This window comes from Elephas maximus, chromosome 15 (genome assembly GCF_024166365.1).
Source record: "Elephas maximus indicus isolate mEleMax1 chromosome 15, mEleMax1 primary haplotype, whole genome shotgun sequence".
Taxonomy (NCBI): domain Eukaryota; kingdom Metazoa; phylum Chordata; class Mammalia; order Proboscidea; family Elephantidae; genus Elephas; species Elephas maximus.
In genome coordinates this window covers 75,896,335-75,920,930 of record NC_064833.1, presented here as the reverse complement: position 1 = coordinate 75,920,930, position 24,596 = coordinate 75,896,335, and the positions used below count along the sequence as shown (strand labels likewise).

The following is a 24,596-nucleotide window of genomic DNA, read 5'->3' as shown; positions in this document are numbered from 1 at the left end:
TATTCCAGTGTTTCTTTCCTGAAAACAAGGACATTCTCTTATATAACCACAGTTCAATTATCAAGATCCAGGAAATGAACATTGATACAGTAATATTATCTAATCTACAGCCCTTATCCAGATTTCACCATTGTTGTAATATACTCTATAGTAAAAGAAAGTCTTGGATTAAAAAAAAAAAAAACTCAGGTCATATATTGCACTCTGTTGTTGCGGCTCTTTAGTCTCCTTTACTTGGAACAGTTCCTCGGTCTATATTTATCTTTCATCACGTTCACATTTTTGTAAGGACCCTGGCCAGTTATTTTCATAGAGTGTCCCTCAATTTGATTTTGTCTGATGTTTTTTTCTTTCTTTGTTGTTGTTGTTGTTTTTGAGAAATATGACACTTTAGGTACAGCTAACATTTCATCTCTTGTCCCATCCCACTGTCTACCTCCCAGCCTCTCCCTTCCTTTGTCAAGGAACCTGTTTTCTTGCCTGTTTTATCCTTTTGCTACACGTGATCAGATCCATACATAATGAATGTTTCATGATTGTTGAGACTTGTTTGTGATGTAGCGCACAATCACTTTTGTAAATATTCCACATAACCTGAGACAGAGTGTGTACTCTTCTTGAAATGCCTTAAAAGCTGCCAAGCACCTACAACAGTGCCTGGCGTGGGTTACAGATGGAACGTTGAGATCCGTAGGGTTTTCTGCGGCTGATTTTTTGGAAGTAGGTCACCAGGCCTTTCTTCCTAGTCCATCTTAGTCTGGAAGCTCCGCCGAAACCTATTCAGTATCATAGTAAACACTGTATAAATGTTAAAATTTAAAATCAGTAATATGGATGTAGTATTACTTGCTCAAACTTGTTAACTGTCTTGTTCAAGTTTTGTATATTTAATCTCTCAATTTTTGGAGCAGTGTATAAAAACCTTGCTTGATCGTTTCAGTATTCATGTAATACTTATGGGACTGGAAGTTTGATAAAGACGTGTTTCTTAACTGATTCAATATACTGTATAGTTACTGAGCACATAACATGGTCCAGGCTGTGTACCGGTATTAGTTTGTAAAATGGTAAACAAAATACACATGGAGACTTTAGGAAAGTGGGAAAATATACATGAAACGAATAAACTCAAATAAATTGTGAAAATTGTAAGGGGGGAAAAGATTATTGTTGTTAGCTGCTGTTGAGTTGACCCCCAACTCACAGTAACCCCGTGCACAACAGGAGGAAATGCTGCCCAGTCATACCCTATCTCCATGATGGGTTACAGATGGAACGTTGTGATCCATAGGGTTTTCTGCGGCTGATTTTTTGGAAGTAGATCACCAGGCCTTTCCTCCTAGTCCATCTTAGTCTGGAAGCTCCGCTGAAACCTATTCAGTATCATAGCAACACACACGCCTCCTCTGACAGCTGGTGGCTGTGCTGGGACTCGAACCCAGGCCTCCCACATGGATAAGGAGGAAAACAATGGGTGGGGGAGTGTGCTATAAGGAAGTGTTGGAGGAGGATGTCCCAAGAGGACTGAACCACTTGGGAAGGTCCTGGGTCAGGACAGACCTTGGTCACTGATGACATAAAAGAAGCTGGCGAGGCTGGAACATAGTGAGTGAGGGTAGTGGCTGAGCAGTACCTGGAGAGACAGAGGGGGCTAGCTCATGTAGGGCTGTATGAGCTGTGTTAGAGCTTCGCTTTTATTTCAAGAATTGAAAGCCATTAAAGGGTTTTTAATAGCATGAGGTGACTGAGTTTATATCTTTACATTTAACTCTAGCTACTTTGTGGAGAATGATTAGAGAAAGGGAAGAGGGGAAGCAGAGATACTGCTCACGGCAAATTTGGCGAACTGGAGGTTGGTGATGACCTCAGAGTGTGCTTTTCCTCTGGTCAGGGAGCTCACTAAAGCCACAAATGAAACCAAGGCTTAAAGGTACTTCATCTGTGGAGAACTGTTTATGCCGTTTGTGACGCTCTTGGTGATCAGCATAGACTCTTTGTAAGTCCGGTAATCCATGATCCTCCTCCACCCCCTATTTAAATTTTGCATCTTTTTTGTTAAAAAAATTTTTTATTTTGAAACTTTTAAACTTGCATAAAAGAAGAGATAGTACAATAAACTCCCATTACCTTGATCCAATAATTATTAAGAATTTGCCAGCATTTGCTTCATTTGTTTCCTTTGCTGAAATATTTAAAATATCAAATGTCATATAATTTTGTCACTTCGTATTTCAGGAATGATCTGTAAAATATGAACATTTTCTTATATGCCACAAAGCCATATTCACAAAACTATCAATAATTTATTGGTAACTCCTCATACCAATTCCACAAGCAAATTTCCTGAATTGTCTTAAAAATGTCTTTTTACAGTTGGTTTGTTCAAATCAATACCTAAATAAGATCCATACAGTACCTTTGGTTTTATACCTTTAAGTCTCTTTTAATCCAGGGTTCTGCTTTTTCTTTTCTTCTTCCTCCCTCCCTCCCTGCTGCCCTTCCTCCCTGCTTTTCTTTCTTCCTTCCACATCATTGACTTGTAGAAACTAGATCGAGTGTTCTGTAAAATGTCCCAATATTTCATTATAAAAACTTTTAAATTAGAAAAGAAAAATCAAAACAAGGAGTTTGAGGCTTAACTTTAAATTTCCATTAAGCCAGAGACCATCTCTCTGGAATGTTCTTTGAAGTGTCTGGCTTACAACACAGCCCAGTGAACCATAAAACTCACCACACTTGGCATGCATATGCAAGCTGTTCAATAAGAGTGCTTGTGCCTAATGTTTTAATTTTATCATCTGTCTTCTCAGGTTCTTGACCTGCTTACTCACTGTGATGTGTCAACTCTTATTACATTAACAGAATCTGAAAATAGCACACTGTTTCTGAAGCTTTTTTTTTTTAAAAAAAACCATTAAGACAATGCTTTAGTTTACTAAGCTCAGCCTTCCTCATTTCAGAAATTAGAAAATTAAAAACAGGTGAACTGGAGGCAGCATCAGTAAAGCCTAGCTTGTTTTCATTTTAAGGATGCACAGAAAAAACAGTGACCAAACAATACACGTTTATTCACCTCCATGTCTGTCTTCACCAAGGAGGATGACTTTGATTTTTTTGCTCTAATTAGCCTCTGTTGCTGATGGAGCAGAGAGTGTTATTACCTGCAGGAACTAGAATTGCAGCAGTAGTTCTTTTGGTTTTGTTGCTTTAACGGGTTGTAGTGCATGAGTGTTATTGCAAATTTAAAGTTAAAAGATCTTTAAATAACCATCTAATGTCAATCATTTTGAATTATTTACTAATTTGATGACTCAAAGCAAGGGCATGATTCTAAATCAAGCAACAATCGTAATATACAGAAAACTGAGTATTTAATATTATTTATCTTCCACAAGTCAAAACACAGTATCTTGTATTGAATTTCTTCATTCATTCAACAAATACTTACTGAACACCTAGCTCTGTTACTTATTAGCTGCACGACATTAAAGAAATCATTTAACTTTTCTGAGCCATAGTTTTCTTTCTTTCTTCTTCTTTTTTCATTATTTGTTTACACTGTTTTCATTTTCCAGTGTACAGGGAACTCCTTATCTTATGCATCTTTCTATTCCCAGCACCTAGCTTGTACTTGGCACATGCAAGGTGCTCAATAAATATTTATTGAATGAATGAATGAAGGAGTACTAAGGGCAGCAACTGCAGGTAAAGTCCAGGTGTTAGGACTGTGATAGACACCGTTCTTGGGGAAGATGTTTTCTCCCCTCACCTTAGAAAATGAGTGACTGTTGGTCTAAGGCTGCAATCTTCAGATTACTCTTTGCCAATGATTGAACGAAGGATAGGCATGTATCCATTTCTTGCCCATGAAACATAGGGGAAGGGTCCAGGAGGCTCTGAGGAAAGATTTTGCTTTCTTAATTAAAAGAACAAATCATCTGATGTTCCCCCTTTCCACTCCTTGTCTTAAGCATCTTTTGATTCCCAATGCCTAGTTTAGTATCTGACACGTAGGTGCTCAGTAAGTATTTGTTGAATGAATGAATAAATAAATACTACAGGAAGCAATTGAAGATAAAGTGCAGGCACTGCCTTGCATGTGGATGTGATGGCTGGTGCTGCAGGAGCCATATTGCCATCATGAAGGAAAGGCTGAGCACCCCAACCAACCTGGAGCATCCATCCATCTCCTGACTTCTTCCTATGTGAGAAAAGCAAACCCACACCAATTTAAATTTCTATTAGTCAGGATTTGTTGTTGTTACTTGCAGCCAAGAGCATCCTAACTAGTACAGGGGTCATATTCTTTTCATTATTGCTTTCTTGCCACTGACTATGTCATTAACACCTCTCCTATGGATACATTTTCACAGTCTCGGGAGGAGAAAACTTGAGATTTTCCAAGCCTATGTATTTCTGCATCTAATTTTTGGTGTGATCTAGTTGTTCACAATCTATCTGGGGACTGAAAATAAAAAAATTTCACACAATGAAGTTTTGATAAAGTGTTCTGTGAACACAGAAACAAATGACTGTTACTAGTGCTAAACTATTTTAGATATATTCTACCTTCTTTTTTTTTCTAGTTTCAACGATCGGGAAAGACCCATCCCTGATCTCTTGCCACCTCAGTTTTCCTTCGACAGTTGCAGCTGAGCTCTCATTTCCACTGGGCCTCTGTCACTGGTAAATTCTGCAAACGGAACTACTGTGGAAATGACCAGTAAGTAAAATAAAGTCTTTATTCTTCTATTTCCTCATGGCTGAGCCTTATAAAGTCAAGACAATCAATTAGTGCTTATTCAAAGTGACTATACAAAAGGAAATCAAAACATTGATGTAAACAGCTAATTTACTCATAGACTTTCCTACAACCTTTCTCTCTCTTTCTTCAACATGAGTTATACTTTTCTTATGTAAAATGAACATACCCCCACTTAATTTATGGAGAGTTCTGAGTAACAAATGAGGCAACGAGTTTAAAGTGTAGCTTGAGTAATTCTGGGTGTGTCCATTGGCACAGGCCCAAAATACCACTGGCAGGAAGGCCTTTGACAAGAGATACATATTAGTTATTGTGAGATAAAAGAGAAGGAAAGGTTGGGAGCCAGAATCCCTGAATCCTCAATCAACCATCTACTGTGTCTTCACTCACCCTCCCCTGATCCCTATAACAGATGAGTGTATAGAGGACCAGTCCATTGATACAAGCTGGAACCTCAACGTAGTATCCGGGATGAACTGGGTTACTCAGTGGTTGATCTTTCCTCGATCCCGCATTGATAATTAGTTGCTCTTTTCCTTATGTTCCCATAGCTCTTTGCATTCATTACATCCTGCCTTGTATTATATTTACAAATACAAATATATGACTTCCATTAAAATATAAGTACCTTGACAGCAAGGATCTCATCTTATTCATCTTTATACTTTCTTGTGCTTAGCATAGAACTTTTTAATGTAGAAGGAATGCTTGATAAAATAGAGGATCAGCAAAAAAAGAGGAAGACCCTCAAAGAGATGGATTGACACAGTGACTGCAACAATGGGCTCAAGCATAACTATTGTGAGAAGGCACAGGCCTGGGCAGTGTTTTGTTCTGTTGTGCATAGAGTCACTATGTGTTGGAACTGACTCAACGGCACCTAACAACATTTTATCTAAAATGATACAACCAAAAAATACTCTCAAATAGATGGGGAGAAGAAGTAAATCTTTCATACAGTCTAATCATGAGAACACATCAGACAAGCCCAAATTGAAATACCTGACCCATACTTTCCAAAAGTGTCGAGGCCATGAAAAGCAAGGAAAGACTGAAAATCTGTCACATGTTGGAAGATACCAAGCAGACAAGATGGCTAAATGCAACATGGTATCCTAGGCTGAATCTTGGAACAGAGAAACGACACTCGTGGGAAAACTGGTAAAATCTAAATGAAGTTTGTGATCTAGTTAGCAGTGTTGTGTCAATGTTGGTTTCTTGGTTTTGACAACGATACCGTGGTTATATAAAATGTTAACACTAGGGAATGTTGGATAAAGGATACTGTGTACGAGAACTCTCTGTACCACCTCTAAAACTTTTCTCTAAATCCAAAATAAAAAGGTTTTAAAAATTAACTTCCCTTTCTAAATGATTATCTTGAGAGATTGGATAGTTATTCCATTAATGTTGTCGTTCCTCAAATTATTTTTGAAGTCCGTCTTTTAGATTTGTCTTCAAAAGCCTAAAATCAAAGGTCATAAAAATCAAGAGTCAGAAGAGATCTTAGAAGTTATCTAATCTCTCAACTAATACAGGGAATTCTGCCATGTACCATAATTTATTTACCTACTACCCTAGTGGTTGATATTTCCTTTACAAAGTTCATGTGGATATTTTTGTACATGTATCTTTGGGGATATTCCAGTACGCTAGATTTCAAGAAGTTGAATTACTGGGTCAAAGGAAATGCACATCTAAAATGTTAAGTCCTACCAATTTGCCATCCACAAACCTGTATACTTCCACCAACAGTATATGGGCTTACTCTAAACATGGGATGATATAAATCTTTTACATTTTTGCCGTTCTAATAGAGAGAGGCCTACCAAGTTGGGAGCAGTGGGAGCAGACTACCCCATAGGGAGGAGTATTCTATCACTGACTTTTTTTTTTAGAATTGCCAGAGCATGAAGACATTTGATTACTTTTAAAAAATTCTCTAAAGAGGATATACTCCCTTATTGCCTAACTCCTCCCCTCTGACCATTCCACTACCTATCCTCCTTTGGTATATGTGAAGGTTAAGATTGTATGTAACTTGGCTGAGCCATGATTCTCAGTGTTTTGGCAGTTGTATAATGTTGTGATCACTTCCCTTTTGAGATGTGATACATGATCACCCTCATGATGGGATCTGCTGTGAGTCAGTACTGGTAGGGGCAGGGCCTGTGGGGGCAGGGCCCCAGCCTTTATCTCTCCACCCTCTTCTGCCTAGCTCTTTCTTCTCTGCTTGCCAGGGCTTTTGCTTGTTCTGGATCCTGCAGCTGGCTCCTGTTTGTATGACCTCCGATTCTTGGGACTTGAGCTAGCAGCTTACCTGTGGTCTTGCTTGCTGATCTTGGCATTCCACGATCTTCACAGCCTGTGAGCAACAGCCCTGCTCTCTGGCCTGCTGATCTTGTTGGGTTCGCCGGCCCTGTGGCTACGTAAAATCAGGAGAAGCCTCTTCCCCGACACATGGACTTGGGACATTACAGCCTCTACAACCACGTGAACCATTTCCTTGATATTAATCTCTCTCTCTATATATATTTATATGCTTTACTGGTTTTGCTTTTCTAGAGAACTCAGCCTAAGACAGTACACCTCTGCTAACTAACTACTACACCTCTGCTAATAGGTAAGAATTCATGTTGCTTTAATTTGCTTTTCTCTGATTAATAGATTGAACATCTGCTTACTTGTTTATTGGCTATTCGTATTTCTCAGTGAATTGCCCATTCATAGCCTTGACCTAGTTTTCCTTTTGGTTATTTTCTTTCTGGTCTTTTTCTTATTGTTTTATAGGAACTCTGTTTACTGTGAATAATATCCTTTTGTTACACATGTTGCAAATATTTCCTTTTTGTGTGTCACTCATCTTTTAACTTTATGGGATATTTTGTTATAGGGAAGTTATGTTGTTGGTGTTTGGGGGAGGTTATGAATGAGTTTTTATTTCATTTAAATTAATTTTAGAATTAAAAATACTAGGACCACATTTCAAAAGCTATCACGACTCCAAGCAGGAAATCCACTGTGCTTACCTGAGCAGGGAGCAATGCCCAGGATCGAACAAAGAATGGAAAGAGTTCTGGGGTGCCCATCTTCCATTCCTACTATTCCATCCCACCCTATTACCTCAGGATCTTCCTGAGAGGAAGGATGGGAATAAGTAAAGCAGGCCTCTGTACGAAGGCGTTTAATGTTTATGTAATATAAGCAATCCATCATTTCTTTGACGTCTTCTCAGTTTTGTGTCAGTCTAAGGAAGTTTCTTCCTACCCAAAGTTTACAGAGGGATTTTTCTAAATTTTTTCTAAAGAGTTTTATGGTTTTGTTTTTTACATTACTACTGATAATTTATGAATAGCCAGCGATCCCTCTACTGTTTATTAAAAACAAACCGGTCTTCTCCCACTGATGTGAAATGCCACTTTTAGCATGTATGAAATCCCATGTATGTGGGCCGGGCCTGGGTTATTTTCTGGACTCCATACCAAGCCATTGATCTAGTTGTCTTTTCCTGATCAGTATCACTCTGCCCTATTAACTATATTATAGCTCTTTTTAGTATCTTATAGGGCAAGTCTTATTTTGTTAACAGCTATTTTTTAAAGCTTTCTTGACTATTTTCAAACATTTACTCTTCTCAATAAACTAGAGAATCAACTTTTAAGTAAAAAACTTTCATTAGGATTTTGATGAAAATTGCATTTAATTTACAGATTAATTTGGAGAGAATTGACTTTTATTTTTTTTTTAACAGTCTGAAGGCTTCTTATCTAGGCATGAATCTAATTTCACAGATCTTTGTATGTCCTTCAGTAAAACATAGTTTTTAAATGGATTTTCAACATTTTTTATTAATTTAGTTTCTAGAGATTTTATAGTTGTGATTATTATGAATGGGATATTTTTCCATTACATTTTCAAACTACTACTTCTTGCTGATATATAGTAAAGCTATTATTTTTGTATATTCCTTCTGTATTTAATACCTTTTTTTTTACTAATACACATTGTTTACTCAACCTCTCCCCCACTTTGGGGTATTAAGTTGTTCCCAAATTTTGGCCACTTTGTCATAAGTACCATTGCTATAAACATCATTAATCAGAAAAAACTTTCCCTTCAATTTTTTTCCCCACACTAAGGGCGGGGGAGGGGGGGACAGATTAAAGAATATATGTAACCTTTGTAGCTCTTATTATATAAGGTCACAGTGAGTTGGAACTGACTCAGTGGCAACAGGTTTTTCTGTGCAATCTCCTGAAGGGCTAAACCCCTTTCCAATTCTACCTGTAATGATATCGTACATCAGTAGCAACAATGACAAAGATAATGATGACAATGATAAGGAGACATTTATTGTGAGCAGGGCATTGGACTATGGGCTTTCCATGTGTCTTAGTTATCTAGTGCTGTGATAACAGAAATACCACAAATGGGTGCTTTAACAAACAGAAATTAATTTTCTCACAGTTTAGGAGGCTAGAAGTCCAAATTCAAGATGCTGGCTCTAGGGCAAGGCTTTCTTTCTCTGTCAGCTCTGGAGGAAGGTCCTTGTGTCTATGAGCTTCTGTTCTTGGGCAATCTTCATGTGGCTTGGCCTCTGTCTTCCACCATCTCTGCTTCTTTCCTTCCTTGCTTAATCTCTTTTATATCTCAAAAGAGATTGACTCAAAACACATCCTACACTAATCCTGCCTCATTAACATAACAAAGACAACTCACGCCCAAATGGGATTATAACCACAGACATAAAAAAAAATAGAGGTTAGTATTTACAACACGTATTTTTAGAGGGCACAATTCAATCTGTGTGTATCTCATTTAATCCTCACAATGAGTCTATAAGATGCTGTTACCATCTCATCTGTACAGTTAGGGAAACTGAGCCACAGAGACGCCAAGTGAATTACCCATGATCTCACAGCCAGTAAGAGGTAGAATCTATCTGGCTTGTCGTGTTCCAGGGTCAAGGCCTTTTCCTTAGGTCTTCTCCAATACTCATTTTTTTCCATTTATATATATATTTTTTAATTTTTATTGTGCTTTAAGTGAAAGTTTATAAATCAAGTCGGACTCCGATACAAAAATTTATAAACACCTTGCTATATACTCCCAATTACTCTCCCCCTAATGAGACAGCACTTCATTTATATTTTGAAACTTTAAAAGGTATATGAGACCTTAAAGTTGTCCATTTTGAATTTCTTAACTAATAAATAGACCATTTGATAACATGCTTGTTAAATTGCTTTTCCATCTCCTTTGGCCACTTATCCAATAATCTGGTGATGTTAACTGTATATTCGTGACAACTCTCTGTATATATTGAGTAGAAAGTTTTTAAGGATTCTATTTTTCCCCACACCTTTACAAATATTCTTAGGTTCTCCTGCCTATTAATCCTTCCTTTTCTTTATTTTAATTTCTACCTTCTGTAAATTCTCTTTATCTGCAAATTCTATTGCCAGCATGTATAATAGGATATCAAGTAGTTGTGCTTACGTGGAATACCCGTATCTCATTAATGCAGTAGCAGTAGTAGTAAAAAATAATCATTTCAGCTTTCAAATACTAAGTGCTTAACACGTATTAGGGTATGTGCTGGGGACACTATATACATAATTTTATTTAATTCTCACTAAAATTCAGTGTGATATTATCCTCATTTTGGAGATGAAGGAAGTGGCTTAGAGAGATTTAGCAACTTGCCCTAGGACACACAGTTAACAAAAACAAAACCTGTTATACTCCACAGCTCATGCTCTTGACTACTACACTGTCTGGCCCTCTATTACGTGTGAAGTTGACTCTTTCTTTGAGAAAATAACATTAAATGCATGTTAAGAAAGAGAACTTCTACAAAGTTTCTTAAAAATTTTAATAAGGACGAGACTTTAAAGTTTTACCAAATGTTTTCTTAGTATTTATAAAGAGTTTTGCCATCTCCCTTTAAAAAAGATCCTTGCCTACACATCCTAGCTTCTTCCTCTTGGAGTTTTTGGGCATCACCACCCTGGCCTCCAGGGGGCACTGCTTCCCCTTTAATAGCTTGGCTCAAGCATTTAACTCACAGTTCCGGGAGCGCCAAAGAAACCAGGGAAAATATTTAAACAAAACTTTACAAAAGGCTCCAGACTAACAGAAGTCAAAAGAGCACAGAGAGTGTATACAGCTGGATAATTTGGTTCACTGAACGCAGTGTAGGCATTTTCAGCTTTTGATACTGAAAGGATTCCTCCTTACCTCATTTCCCTTTGTTTGCACAAAGCAGATACCACTTTGTCCTATATAGCATAGTGTCCTCAACCACTACGGTTGTTGTCCCACCTAAAGTCTTCCTTCCAAATTCTAGTTTCTGGTTTCAGTGTCTGCCTGTCTCCTAGAAAATGCACATGAACCCCATCAGCCTCTTCTGGGACTATGGCACAGCCTACCCCTAGGGTTGTAGCTTTACCCTATTGTTAAAAACCAACTCGGTGCCGCTGAGTCCATTCCGACTACTAGGACCCTATAGGATAGAGTAGACTGCCCCACAGGGTTTCCAAGGAGTGGATGGTGGATTCCAACTGCCGACCTTTTGGTTAGCAGCCAAGCCCTTAACCACTGTGCAACTAGGGCTCCACCCTGTTGTTAGAAGATGATTATTTATGGGTCTGTCATGTCCCACATGTCTTGCTCAGTATGCCAACAATGCAAGGCCCTGATCTCTTATATTACTTGTCAATTATTGGTAACAAATTACCCCAGAATTTAGAGGCTTAAAACAACAAAGATTTATTATCCAATAGTTTCCGTTGGTCAGGAATCTGGGTACAGCTTAGCTTGGTGCCTCTGACTTGGGGTCTCTCACAAGGCTACAGTCAAGGTGTAAGTTGGTACCCTGTCATCTTGAGACTTGACTTGGGGAGGATTCACTTCGAAACTTACTCATGTGGCTATTGGAAGGCTCAGGTCCTTGCTTATTGTTCCTTGCCATGCTGGTGTCTCTATAGGGCAGCTCACAGAGTGGCAGCCGGCTTCCCTCATAGCAAGTGAGTGAGAGGACTTGAGAGGGCACCCTGGACAGAAGCCACAGCCTTTTTATAACCTCATCTCAGAAGTGAAGTCTCTTCACTTCTTCTGTATTCAGTTAGTTAGAAGTGAGTCAATAAGTCCATTCCAGAGTCAACAGGAGGGAATTACACAAAAGAGTGAACACTAGCAGGCAAAGATCATTAACGGTCATCTTTAGAGATTTTCTACCACACACCTCTTTACTCAAGCTATTTCTGTGGTTGTGTTTGCAGTGAGCAATCCTGAAGGATGAAGGAATGTCTCCTTCTGAGATAAAGCTTGCTAGTAAAGCAGTGGATTCTCCAAACTCAGTGTTCCTCAGCTGCAGTGCAAACCTATCTTGCCTGGGCCCCTTCTTATCACCCCTGTGAAAATTTAGGAGAAGGGAAACCGATGCAAACATGCTGTGCTCATGCTTCTTGCTGTGCTGTATTATTTTTCTCTGACCCAGCTGTCTCGTGTCTTCAGCCAGCATCCATGAAACAGTAATAGGCCAGCTTGTTGGCTTGGAAGTAGGATTAAATTAAATTCCAGTCCTGACAACTTGACTCAACAGGAAAACCTCACGAGGATTGTCTATAGCCCTGTGAGACTAGCATACACACAAGAGATTCATGTACATCTTTATTAGACACAGCAAACACTTATGTGCCAAGCATTATTCTTAAAGTTTATAGATATAAACTCATTTAATTCATGAAGTAGGTACTATTTTTTAAATTTCCATTTCATAAATGAAGGAAAAGAAACACAAAATAATTCGTAACTTGCTGCAAGTCACACAGCTCATAAGTGTCAGAGCCCTGTTGTTCAGACACAAACAACCTGGCTGCAGAGTCTACTGTCTTACCCACTACATCATACTGAGGGTTGGGAGGGAGTGGTGGAGAGAGGAGATAGAGGGAGATGGGGAAATAGAGAGTTAATTCATCAAAACATTTGTTGAGGTCATCAAATTAAGGCTAACATTCCTAACACAGTAATGTTATGGCTCATTATTTCACTGTATATTTCAAAGGAGCCCTGATGGGGCAAAAGGTTAAGAGCTCAGCTGCTAATGGAAAGACTGGTGGTTTGAACCCACCCAGAAGCTCTGTGGGAGAAAGACCTGATCGTCTGCTTCCGTGAAGATTGTAGCCAAGAAAACCCTGCGAGCAGTTCTATTCTGTCTTACGGGGTTGCTATGAGTCGAAAACAACTCGACACAGGGCCAGATTAAGGCATGTGAGGGCCTTAAACACTGATAATCTGTGGTGCCCCCTCCTCAGTTTACTCACACATTTGAATGGGATATGTGAGTTATGTATGTATATATATACACGTATATATATACACATATATTTGTATATGTGTGTGCATATGTCCTAGCTATCCGTAATGTAACTTCTTTTTAAATGTGTCTACAATAGTGATTGAACACTAAGCGACATATGCCATTTTAGCTGAATGAGATGAACTGGATTATAAAATTTTTAGTGAATATGGGCTTGTTTTAGGCATCTAGTGCTGCTATAACAGAAATACCACAAATGGATGGCTTTAACAAAGAGCAGTTTACTTCCTCACAGCCAAGTAGGCTAAAAGTCCAAATTCAGGGCGTTAGCTCCAGGGCAAGGCTTTCTTTTTCTCTCACCGTTGGACCTCTCATCAATATTCCCCCGGACTAGGAGCTTCTCCACGCAGGGATCTTGGGTCCAGAGGACCCGCTATGCTCCTGGTACTGCTTTCTTGGTGGTATGAGGTCCCCAACTCTCTGATCGCTTCCCTTTCCTTTTTCTCTCTTGAGAGATAACAGGTGGTGCAGGCCACACCCCAGGGAAACTCCATTTACATTGGATCAAGGATGTGACCTGGATAAGGGTGGTGTTACAATTCCACCCTAATCCTCCTTAACATAAAATTACAATCACAAAATGGAGGACAATCACAGACTACTGCGAATCATGGCCTAATGAAGTTGATACACTCATTTCTTGGGGGACGTAATTCAATCCATGACAGGGTACTAAGATTTTTACTATATACCACATTTTCTACAAAAGAACATTCCAAATATTCTACAACAAAGAAAATGAGTCAATAATCTTAGTTGTTTCAGCAATTAATGTAAAATTCTGTTGATCTCCCACAACAAAAAATTGACTTTCACCAATTTTGTTTTAAATGGCTCATACTTCAGTTTTGATGCGTGCTTTGTGATAAGTGCTATAAGTATAAATGAACAAATGTGAAGCTTTCATGAAAGAAAATTTAATGATCAGAAAATAAATATTACAACAAATTACTATATTTTATTTTTAGATAGATCTTTCATCTCTGTCTTAGTTATCTAGTGCTGCTATAACAGAAATACCACAAGTGGATGGCTTTAACAAAGAGACATTTATTTTTTCACAGTCTAGTAGGCTGGAAGTCCAAATTCAGGGTGTCAGCTCCAGGAGAAGGCTTTCTCCCTCTGTGGGCTCTGGAGGAAGGTCCTTGTCCTTAACCTTCCCCCGGTCTAGGAGCTTCTTCGCATGGGACCCCTGGATCCAAAGGATGCGCTCTGCTCCCGTTGCTGCTTTGTTGGTGGTGTGAGGTCTCCCACTCTCTGCTCATTTCCCTTTCCTTTTATCTCTTGTAAGATTAAAAGGTGGTGCAGGCCATACCCCAGGGAAACTTCCTTTACATTGGATCAGGGATATGACCTGAGTGAAGGTGTTACATCCCACCCTAATCCTCTTTAACATAATCTAATCTTACCTCATTAACCACAGCAGAGATTAGGATTTATAACACATAGGAAAATTATATCAATCAGAAAATGGAGGACAACCACACAACACTGGGAACCATGGCCTAACAAAGTTGACACATAATTTTTGGGGAACACAATTTAACCTGTGACAATATCTAACATATTATAATTAAAAACATCCCTTTCTGGTCTTAAAACCTAGCAAGCGGCCATCTAAGATACATCAACTGGTCTCAACTCGCCTGGAGCAAAGGAGAATGAAGAACACCAAAGACACAAGGAAAATATGAGCCCAAGGGAAAGAAAGGGCTACATAATCCAGAGACTCCATCAGCCTGGGACTGGAAGAACTAGATGGTGCCTGGCTACCACCAGTGACTGCCCTGATAGGGAACACATCAGAGAATCCCTGATGGAGCAGGAGAAAAGCAGGATGCAGACCTCAAATTCTAGTAAAAAAGAACAGACTTAATGGTCTGACTGAGACTGCAGGGACCCCAGAGGTCATGGCCGCCATACTCTCTGTTAGCCCAAAACTATAACCATTCCCAAAGCCAACTCTTCAGACAAAGATTAAAGTGGACTATATACTTTTTATAAGATATAAAATGATACTGGTGAGGAGTGTGCTTTTTAACTCAAGTAGACACATGAGATTATGTGGGCGGCTCCTGTCTGGAGGCGAGATGAGAAGGCAGAGGGGTACAGGAGCTGGTTGAACGGACATAGGAAATACAGGTTGGAGAGGAGTGTGTGGTCACATTGTAGGGAGAGCAACTAGGGTCATACAACAATGTGTATATAAGCTTTTGTATAAGGAACTGACTTGAATTGTAAACTTTCACTTAAAGCACAATAAAAGAAAAGAAGCTACATTCCTTTCTATTCTTTGTTCTCACAAATTTTCAATTATTTCATCAAAATTAGGCTGCTGAACAATATCGATTTCCATACATAACAAGGAAAATGAATCAAGTCTTTCCTGAATCGTTGTGTGCTGAGGGTTTTGAGTCTCTTTAGGGATGAAAATGAGTGCTTTGTTGTGCAGTTTGTGATTATTAAAGTTAGGAATATGTGTAAGGCAATTTCAAAGTTGGGAAATACACTATGTATTTTATCTCCTATTATGAAATAGTACATACCTACATGAGTAAAATTTGTCTTTCCTGAATCTGTAAACTGAGGTCTTATGTAAGACTGAAATTATTGCACTTCTCCATTAAGATTTGTGTTTAAGTCATTAGGACAGGCCTGCACCAGTTTCTTGGATGCCTTCATGTATTCTTCATCAGGTATATCCACATTGCTTAAGAAGGCAAATCTATTTGAAAGAACTTCATACACTTTCGCCCTCCTTTCCATACAAGGTTCAGGTGTATCAATGATGGTGTAGTATGTGGTTACATGAAACTGATCTTCTGGAGCCCTTCTGTCATTTACTTGTTTCTTTCTAATGCTTCTGCAATGGTGAACTACTTGCTAGTCAGTATTTGGCAGTATTTCTTTTGTTCTGTTTTCAAAATCTTCTCTTAATTATGTAAATACCCTGTTAATGGCTGGTAGGGATCCATACATGTCTTTAAATTTACTTCTGAATCTTGGAGAGCTTGACTTGTCTGATGAAAATGCTGCGATATATCATTCCACATGACCAACATAAATACATGCTGCAGTGTTTGCATTTTATTGGTGATGTTTTCAGCTTTTCTTTTGGTATCTCCTTTTTATGTCTGGTCTTCAGCAATATTTTCTAAATACCTAAAATCTGAGTGAATGATTTCAGATTGCACTCATTGCTATAGCATGCGCTTCATAACGTGTTACAAAGACATTTTAATACTCTGTCATTGCCTAAATATATTTTAAGAACTGCCCATTGGTGAGTAAAGGTGGCAAAAAATGTGTAGAGTAACTGAACAGTAGAAAAAAAAATCAGCTGTTTCCGGACAACAATCTACTGTGCCACATCCCGTAAGATTAAGTGAATGCGCAGCACATGATATGAAAACAGCATATTCATTACATTATAAAGTTTTCAGTTGCATGCCTTTATAACACCCTGACATACTGGCAACGTTGTCATAGGACTGCCCTCTGGACTTAGAAAAAGCCAAGTTGCAAACTTCACATAAATAGTGAAGTACTTGGTTCGCAATTTCTTCACTGGTATGACTTTTTAAACAAGTAAATGTGGTAAATTGCGCGACATGTTTTTTATCCGTTGGAGACATGTATCTTAAAACAGTACTTAGCTTATCTGATTGAGAAAGATCAGGAGTGGAATCTGCAAACTGAAATATTGAGCTATACTTTTCTCACCAAAAATAATTGATTGAACTTTATCACTTATTAAGTTTATTAATTCTTCACACATTGTTTCAGACATATATGATGAGTTGTACTTTCATGTGTTACCATTTTTAGAGACATGACCTGCTGAAGTTGATAAAACTGAGCAAAAAGTTCAAGTAAACCCTAAAAATTTCCATTTTGTGAGAACTTAAACACTTCATTTCTTCCTTGAAAAGATAAGTCCACATTCAGCCATTGTTATAATGACAGCAACAGTGCGTTGCAAACAGCTTTCCATTACTGACATTCTTCATTAATTTGTTTTCAGTTCATGAGTTAAGCCAAAACCATGTCTTTGGTTTAAATATGACACCGTACAATCTTTGTGAATTGAACTGTTTTCATGTTTATCAATCATATTTGAGTTGCACCAATCGCTAAATCCATCCATAGCAAATTGAGAATTAAATGATTTAGGACTGAATAGTTTGCAAACAAAACAATACACAGAGCCATCTGATGGAGAATACAGTAACTACTCCCTCTTATAATTTTCACCATTAGCTTTGCAATGTAGAAATATATTCCGGCTACAGAACCTTGTTTGTTTACCACCCAGAAATTTTTGACACAAATTTTCAAATGGTCCACTGTGATGCTAAAAATCATTTGGCCCTCTTTTGTTCCAATAATTTACATCATTAGAAGAAAAATTATTCCACAAAGTAGGATCTGTATTTCTGTTATTTATGGGGTCTGCAGATGCAACAATGTCAGATTCCAAAATAGTTTCACTTTCTACATCATCAGTAATTTTTTTACTATAGCAAGGAATGGATGGAGAATTTGCAACAAATTCTCTTGTATTCGTATTGCAAATATTTAAGCACAAGCAGTACTAGTACAAAGATTTGCACCCATTAAACTTAAGCATGCAATACAAGAAGTCTTTTCTGCTTCCTTATGTTTTTAAAAGGAAGTTAATTTTTGAATTGTCTTTAAAGCCTGTTGTGGTCCAGTCGACTCCGACCCATAGCGACCCTATAGGACAGAGTAGAACTGCCCCATAGAGTTTCCAAGGAGCGCCTGATGGATTTGAACTGCCAGCTTTTTGGTTAGCCCCCATAGCTCTCAACCACTACGCTACCAGGAACGTGGTGGACCCACAAATTATTTTCTCCTCATCTTCTGTGAGTTTTTGTTTTTGCACTCCACTTAGTTGTTGTCATTTCATTTTACCTACATACAAAATTATGCCACTTTTAAAATTTGGTTCTACTGTAGCAAATAAATTTGAGTAATTGAACATAAATAAATTTATTAAAAAAGTAAAATTTATAAAATAAAATTTACTTTTGCATTTGGACATCAACACAAAACTTTGTATTTGAAAGCTAGTAAGTAAAAAAATTTGATTTGGAATGTGTAATTTTGTTTTTCAGGTCTGAGACAGTCAAGAGAAATAGTACTTACAAGGCAGTTGGAAATAACTTCATTCATTTGTCATACAAACACAAGGACCAACTTTACTGGTCATATTTATAAATGCTTTGATTTGACATGCTACATTTGGCTTGTTAGGATTTCATTTTTTAAATTTTGCAACTATATTCAGATTACATATATAAAATGCTTTGAAAATTACACTGTACTTGAAGTTCAAAGTATTATGAATAGGTAGCTGTGTGTAGTGAGTTTTTGTTAAACTCACTCTATGCCTGTTCAAGTCCCCTATGCCCTCGGCCTCTTCTTTCTACCCGTCACCTCCTCCTTTCCTCAGTAGTGTAAATGGCAGGATCCCCACTTGAGCGCTATTCCTCTGCCCCATCGTCCTCCTTCGAACCTTCCCAATCCAGGTTTGATCCAGCTGTCCACCTCCTCCATGGCTGCATCTGGGCTACAGAGCTTTGCCAGAGAAAAAGCGTACAATGGTGAGGACTGTTTCTACTCTACGACTTGCAGTCTCCTCCCTCAGCTCACCCCTCAGTGTTTCCTCCAATTACTTCTGTATTTCTCAAATCAGAGCTTTATATTTCAAATATGTATGAATAAGTTTTAACTGTAGTTTTCTCTTTTGATGTTGTACCATTTGAATAAATAACCACAATAAAAATATTTTTTAAAAAGTCTTATACTGTTTCTTCCTAGTTTATAGGTGTAATGGTATGCCTTAATTTTTTTTTATTAACTTCTATTAAGCTTCAAGTGAACGTTTACAAATCCAATCAGTCTGTCACATATAAGTTTACATACATCTTACTCCGTACTCCGACTTGCTCTCCCCCTATCGAGTCAGCCCTTTCAGTCTCTCCTTTCGTGACAATTTTGCCAGCTTCCCTCTCTCTCTATCCTCCCATCCCCCCTCCAGACAAGAGATGCCAACACAATCTCAAGTGTCCACCTGATATAATTAGCTCACTATTCATCAGCATCTCTCTCCCACCCACTGACCAGTCCCTTTCATGTCTGATGAGTTGTCTTCGGGGATGGTTCCTGTCCTGTGCCAACAGAAGTTCTGGGGACCATGGCCGCCGGGATTCCTCTAGTCTCAGTCAGACCATTAAGTCTGGCCTTTTTATGAGAATTTGGGGTCTGCATCCCACTGATCTCCTGCTCCCTCAGGAGTTCTCTGTTGTGCTCCCTGTCAGGGCAGTCATCGATTGTGGCCGGGCATCAACTAGTTCTTCTGGTCTCAGGATGATGTAGGTCTCTGGTTCATGTGGCCCTTTCTGTCTCTTGGGCTCTTAGTTGTCATGTGACCTTGGTGTTCTTCATTTTCCTTTGCTCCAGGTGGGTTGAGACCAATTGATGCATCTTAGATGGCCGCTTGTTAGCATTTAAGACCCCAGACGCCACATTACAAAGTGGGATGCAGAATGTTTTCATAATAGATTTATTTTTTTTATTAATTTTTATTAAGCTTCAAGTGAACATTTACCATTCCAATCAGTCTGTCACATGTAAGTTTACATACTTCTTACTCCCTTCTCACACTTGCTCTCCCCCTATTGAGTCAGCCCTTTCAGTCTCTCGTTTCATGCTAATTTTGCCGTCTTCCCTCTCTCTCTATCTTCCCATCCCCCCTCCAGTCAAGAGTTGCCAACACACTCTCCAGTGTCCACCTGATATAATTAGCTCACTCTTCATCAGCATCTCTCTCTCCCCTGCTGAGTAGTCCTTTTCATGCCTGATGATTTGTCTTCGGGGATGGTTCCTGTCCTGTGCCATCAGAAGGTCTGGGGAGCATTGCCTCCGGGATTCCTCTGGTCGCAGTCATACCATTAAGTATGGTCTTTTTATGAGAATTTGGGGTCTGTATCCCATTGGTCTCCTGCTCCCTCAGGAGTTGTCTGTTGTGCTCCCTGACAGGGCAGACATCGATTGTGGCCGGGCACCAACCAGTTCTTCTGGTCTCAGGATAATGTAGGTCTCTGGTTCATGTGGCCCTTTCTGTCTCTTGGGTTCTTAGTTGTCGTGTGACCTTGGTGTTCTTCCTTTGCCTTTGCTCCAGGTGGGTTGAGACCAATTGATGTATCTTAGATGGCCGCTTGTTGGCATTTAGGACCCCAGGCGCCACATTTCAAAGTGGGATGCAGAATGTTTTCATAATAGAATTATTTTGCCAATTGACTTAGAAGTCCCCTCAAACCATGTTCCCCAGACCCCAGCCCCTGCTCCGCTGACCTTTGAAGCTTTCATTTTATCCCGGAAACCTCTTTGCTTTTAGTCCAGTCCAATTAGGCTGACCTTCCTTGTATTGAGTGTTGTCTTTCCCTTCACCCAAAGCAGTTCTTATCTACTGATTGATCAATAAAAAACCCTCTCCCTCCCCCCTTCGTAACCACAAAAGTATGTGTTCTTCTCCGTTTTTTCTATTTCTCAAGATCTTATAATAGTGGTCTTATACAATATTTGTCCTTTTGCCTCTGACTCATTTCGCTCAGCATAATGCCTTCCAGATTCCTCCATGTTATGAAATGTTTCAGAGATTCGTCACTGTTCTTTATCGATGCGTAGTATTCCATTGTGTGAATATACCACAATTTATTTACCCATTCATCCATTGACGGACATCTTGGTTGCTTCCAGCTTTTTGCTATTGTAAACAGAGCTGCAACAAACATGGGTGTGCATATATCTGTTTGTGTGAAGGCTCTTGTATCTCTAGGGTATATTCCGAGAAGTGGGATTTCTGGGTTGTATGGTAGTTCTATTTCTAACTGTTTGAGATAACGCCAGATGGATTTCCAAAGTGGTTGTACCATTTTACAATCCCACCAGCAGCGTATGAGAGTTCCAATCTCTCCGCAGCCTCTCCAACATTTATTATTTTGTGTTTTTTGGATTAATGCCAGTCTAGTTGGTGTGAGATGGAATCTCATCGTACTTTTAATGGCTAATGATCGGGAGCATTTTCTCATGTGTCTGTTGGCTGCCTGAATATCTTCTTTAGTGAAATGTGTGTTCATATCCTTTGCCCACTTCTTGATTGGGTTGTTTGTCTTTTTGTGGTTGAGTTTTGACAGAATCATGTAGATTTTAGAGATCAGGCGCTGGTCGGAGATGTCATAGCTGAATATTCTTTCCCAGTCTGTAGGTGGTCTTTTTACTCTTTTGGTGAAGTCTTTAGATGAGCATAGGTGTTTGATTTTTAGGAGCTCCCAGTTATCTGGTTTCTCTTCATCATTTTTGGTAATGTTTTGTATTCTGTTTATGCCCTGTATTAGGGCTCCTAGGGTTGTCCGTATTTTTTCTTCCATGATCTTTATCATTTTAGTCTTTATGTTTAGGTCTTTGATCCACTTGGAGTTAGTTTTTGTGCATGGTGTGAGGTATGGGTCCTGTTTCATTCTTTTGCAAATGGATATCCAGTTAATGCCAGCACCATTTGTTAAAAAGACTATCATTTCCCCAATTGACTGACACTGGTCCTTTGTCAAATATCAGCTGCTCATACATGGATGGATTTATATCTGTGTTCTCAATTCTGTTCCATTGGTCTATGTGCCCGTTGTTGTACCAGTACCAGGCTGTTTTGACTACTGTAGCTGTATAATAGGTTCTGAAATCAGGTAGAGTGAGGCCTCCCACTTTCTTCTTCTTTTTCAGTAATGCTTTGCTTATCCGGGGGTTCTTTCCCTTCCATATGAAATTGGTGATTTGTTTCTCTATCCCCTTAAAATATGCCATTGGTATTTGGATTGGAAGTGCATTATATGTATAGATGGCTTTTGGTAGAATAGACATTTTTACTATGTTAAGTCTTCCTATCCATGAGCAAGGTATGTTTTTCCACTTAAGTATGTCCTTTTGAATTTCTTGTAGCAGAGTTTTATAGTTTTCTTCGTATGGGTCTTTTACATCCTTGGTAAGATTTATTCCTAAGTATTTTATCTTCTTGGGAGCTACTGTGAATGGTATTGATTTGGTTATTTCCTCTTTGGTGTTCTTTTTGTTGATGTAGAGGAATCCAAGTGATTTTTGTATGTTTATTGTATAACCTGAGAGTCTGCCAAACTCTTCTATTAGTTTCAGTAGTTTTCTGGAGGATTCCTTAGGGTTTTCTGTGTATAAGATCATGTCATCTGCAAATAGTGATAACTTTACTTCCTCCTTGCCAATCTGGATACCTTTTATTTCTTTGTCTAGCCTAATTGCCCTGGCTAGGACTTCTAGCACGATGTTGAATAAGAGCGGTGATAAAGGGCATCCTTGTCTGGTTCCCGTTCTCAAGGGAAATGCTTTCAGGTTCTCTCCATTTAGAGTGATATCGGCTGTTGGCTTTGCATAGATGCCCTTTATTATGTTGAGGAATTTTCCTTCAATTCCTATTTTGCTAAGAGTTTTTATCATAAATGGGTGTTGAACTTTGTCAAATGCCTTTTCTGCATCTATTGATAAGATCATGTGGTTTTTATCTTTTGTTTTATTTATGTGATGGATTACATTAATGGTTTTTCTGATATTAAAGCAGCCTTGCATACCTGGTATAAATCCCACTTGATCAGGGTGAATTATTTTTTTGATGTGTTGTTGGATTCTATTGGCTAGAATTTTGTTGAGGATTTTTGCATCTATGTTCATGAGGGATATAGGTCTATAATTTTCTTTTTTTGTAATGTCTTTACCTGGTTTTGGTATCAGGGAGATGGTGGCTTCATAGGATGAGTTGGGTAGTATTCTGTCATTTTCTATGCTTTGAAATACCTTCAGTAGTACTGGTATTAAGTCTTCTCTGAAGATTTGGTAGAACTCTGCAGTGAAGCCGTCTGGGCCAGGACTTTTTTTTGTTGGAAGTTTTTTGATTACCGTTTCAATCTCTTTTTTTGTTATGGGTCTATTTAGTTGTTCTACTTCTGAATGTGTTAGTTTAGGTAGGTAGTATTTTTCCAAGAATTTATCCATTTCTTCCAGGTTTTCAAATTTGTTAGAGTACAATTTTTTGTAGTAATCTGAAATGATTCTTTTAATTTCATTTGGCTCTGTTGTGATGTGGTCCTTCTCGTTTCTTATTCGGGTTATTGGTTTCCTTTCCTGTTTTTCTTTAGTCAGTCTAGCCAATGGTTTATAAATTTTGTCATTTTTTTCAAAGAACCAGCTTTTGGCTTTGTTAATTCTTTCAATTGTTTTTCTGTTCTCTAATTCATTTAGTTCAGCTCTAATTTTTATTATTTGTTTTCTTCTGGTGCCTGATGGGTTCTTTTGTTGCTCACTTTCTATTTGTTCAAGTTGTCGGGACAGTTCTCTGATTTTGGCTCTTTCTTCTTTTTGTATGTGTGCATTTATCGATATAAATTGGCCTCTGAGCACTGCTTTTGCTGTGTCCCAGAGGTTTTGATAGGAAGTATTTTCATTCTTGTTGCTTTCTAAGAATTTCCTTATTCCCTCCTTGATGTCTTCTATAACCCAGTCTTTTTTCAGGAGGGTATTGTTCATTTTCCAAGTATTTGATTTCTTTTCCCTAGTTTTTCTGTTATTGATTTCTAGCTTCATTGCCTTGTGGTCTGAGAAGATGCTTTGTAAAATTTTGATGTTTTGGATTCTGCAAAGATTTGTTTTATGACCTAATACGTGGTCTATTCTAGAGAATGTTCCATGTGCACTAGAAAAAAAAGTATATTTTGCAGCAGTTGGGTGGAGAGTTCTGTATAAGTCAATGAGGTCAAGTTGGTTGATTGTTGTAAGTAGGTCTTCCGTGTCTCTATTGAGCTTCTTACTGGAAGTCCTGTCCTTTTTCAAAAGTGGTGTGTTGAAGTCTCCTACTATAAATGTGGAGGTGTCTATCTGACTTTTCAATTCTTTTAAAATTTGATTTATGTATCTTGCAGCCCTGTCATTGGGTGCATAAATATTTAATATGGTTATGTCTTCCTGATCAATTGTCCCTTTTATCATTATATAGTGTCCTTCTTTATCCTTTGTGGTGGATTTAAGTCTAAAGTCTATTTTGTCAGAAATTAATATTGCTACTCCTCTTCTTTTTTGCTTATTATTTGCTTGATATATTTTTTTCCATCCTTTGAGTTTTAGTTTGTTTGTGTCTCTAAGTCTAAGGTGTGTCTCTTGTAGGCAGCATATAGATGGATCGTGTTTCTTTATCCAGTCCATGACTCTCTGTCTCTTTATTGGTGCATTTAGTCCATTTACATTCAGCGTAATTATAGATAAATAAGTTTTTAGTGCTGTCATTTTGATGCCTTTTCATGTGTGTTGTTGGCCATTTCATTTTTCCACATACTTTTTTGTGCTGAG

General features: G+C 38.4%; 1 protein-coding gene across 2 annotated transcripts in view; it reads left to right on the top strand.

Moving 5' to 3' along the window:
• SGK3 (serum/glucocorticoid regulated kinase family member 3) overlaps nt 1–24,596 on the top strand; it is a 219,068-nt gene that overhangs the window by 1,537 nt on the left and 192,935 nt on the right. Inside the window, exon 2 of one of the 2 annotated variants that reach the window (XM_049853664.1) lies at nt 4,587–4,723. The gene's annotated coding sequence lies outside the window, so the exon portion shown is untranslated. Of the gene's footprint in view, nt 1–4,586; nt 4,724–7,369; nt 7,389–24,596 lie in introns of those variants that run through there. The other variant, XM_049853666.1, reaches the window with a different exon arrangement.